The sequence below is a fragment of the Penaeus japonicus genome, unplaced genomic scaffold (assembly GCF_977035675.1).
Source record: "Penaeus japonicus unplaced genomic scaffold, GWHDUDI00000001_assembly GWHDUDI00000018, whole genome shotgun sequence".
Classification (NCBI taxonomy): Eukaryota; Metazoa; Arthropoda; class Malacostraca; order Decapoda; family Penaeidae; genus Penaeus; species Penaeus japonicus.
This window is the reverse complement of record NW_028234420.1, coordinates 13,288,324-13,290,491: the sequence shown is the minus strand read 5'-3', so window position 1 is coordinate 13,290,491 and position 2,168 is coordinate 13,288,324. Positions and strand designations below refer to the sequence as shown.

The 2,168-nt window shown below is 50.9% G+C and overlaps 1 pseudogene; it reads left to right on the top strand.

Annotated features, from left to right (window-relative positions):
- The first annotated feature begins 321 nt into the window (after window positions 1–321).
- On the top strand, window positions 322–1,763 carry LOC147469886 (uncharacterized; annotated as a pseudogene).
- The last annotated feature ends 405 nt before the right edge of the window (window positions 1,764–2,168 follow it).

Below are 2,168 nucleotides of genomic sequence, written 5' to 3'. Positions count from 1 at the left end.
AACACATCACCGCATTGGTTAATTAGGGAGCACCACCAGCCAATGAGAGCACAAGTCAAATAGCAGGTCGCGGGGGTAAACATACATAATGCTCGAGATTATTAGATAGTACACTCCTGACCTCACACGCCTCCGCAGAGGAACCACCTTGTTGTGACACGGGGGCTTGAACTCCTTCCTCGGACAATCCCACTCTGGATCTGGCCAGTCTCTTCCTCCCGTTGAGGTGGCCCCTCAACGGCGGGTTCTCTAAGGAGGGATGACTAAGTGTTGGTGGTGGGGGTTGTGTATATCCTCCCATCAACCCTGTGACTTCTGAGCATGGCCTCAGTGCACAGCTTCCCCTTGTTGGACTCCATGGTCGGTGGGGACATGGGAGGATGAATTATACCAATAACATATGGCAACCTTACTAAATCCTTGACTGATACTCCCGCTGACGACCCCAGCAAGAAATCGACCAAGGCTGTTACCTTGGAGCCTTTCAAGGTCCTCGTTTACAAAAGTAGAAAGATGGGCAAGGCCCTGGTGTCGGTTCAGAGAAAACCTGCCCAAGAACCTTGGGCTGGACCCTCCCTGAATCTGACAAGCCTCTGGCGCCGGTTCAGATGACGAGTCAAAACGAAAATGGAAGCCAGGTAGGACCCTCCAACCCTGCTGGCCCCACTGCCAAAACTCTCGCGTCGGTTCGGAGGACAGCCAACAAGCCGGCTACAGACTCGAAGGGCGAGTCTGTAACCTCAAGTCGGTACCCCCAGTTTAGGATTCCCCCTAAATCTGAAGCATTCGACAATGCTTACCAGATAGAACTGGCTCTGGAAACCCAGAGACAGTGCCGTATGACGATTAGTATTACCAGAGACAATGGCATGATAATCATTCCGAGGGACCAAACTACTCTCACCTTCCTCCAGGAGACAGACAAGCTCCTGGATGGGTGGAAGGTGAGCCTGTTGGCACTGACTCCTGAAGAGAGGAAGTCCAAGATGGTGCTTTTTGGCTTCCCTCTGATGTATGATCTTGAGGTCATCACTGCTCATCCCAAGGTGGTGGGAGCTTCCCAACTATCCAAAGGGAAGCACCCAACCAGGCAAGTCCTGGTCACTTTGAAGGGAGCCCCAGTTGTGTCCTTGGACCTTGGAAATTGGGGCTCCTACAGCCTCAGAACATATGTTCCAGACCCGCTCCACTGCTTCACCTGCCAAAAGTACGGGCTCCACCAGGCTACTTGCTCTGCAAAGCCAAAGTGTGGTGTCTGTATTCAGGCACACAGTACAGAGGTGTGCCTCAAAACACACAAGGAGGGCAAGCGAGACACAACTGTAAAGTGTCCCAACTACCATAAAAGCACCACGCTTGGAGTCTCGGCTGTTTCATAAGGAAATAAGAGGCTTTTCACTGGCAAGAGGTCGTTACAAAATGACCAGACCTTGTTCCTGCCCTTCTAGATACTTATATCTGGGGGCAGAACAAAGGGGTAAGGGGTAAGGGCTCCCGCCCCCACCCCCCGCTCCTAATCAGAAGGACGAACCGCCCCAAACAAAACCACCACTAGACACCTCCAATACAAAGGAGTTCCCGGTTTTGGTGGCAGTTCCAAGACGGAAACAGACCTGGAAGGGGTCTGGGAACACCACAAAGTCTACCCCAAGAGTAAGAAGCCTAGAGTGCTGATCCTATGCAGTGTGGAGTTGAGATCCATTAGGCTGAGGGTCCCTTCAAGCTGTACAATGTATACAGCAGCCCAAACTGTAGGAGCTTAGATATTAGTGGAAGACTTCAATGCCCATCACCCCATCTTGGCTTCCACTCAGAGTCGTGATGTGGCAGGCTACCAAATAGCCGAGGTGCTTGAGTTGTGCTCCGAGATTGCTCTTCTCAACAGCCAGGAGCCTAATGAAGTCAGATACGACACTGACACTGTTTGGTCTGTGTTCTCCCTCCCCCCCATTCCCCCTCCCACTTCCCTCTGTCACACCACCCACTACCCCCTACCCCACCCCGCCACCTTCTTCTGGAAATGAGGCCGGATGACGAGTTGATCTATAAACTTACTTAATGATTCAAACCATTCTCAGCAAGACCTATAATCATTCTTTCGCGTTTTACATTTGTTCATAATTTTTGCACAAAAGTTTTACTTTTTTTTACTTTTTTCCTGTTTTGGA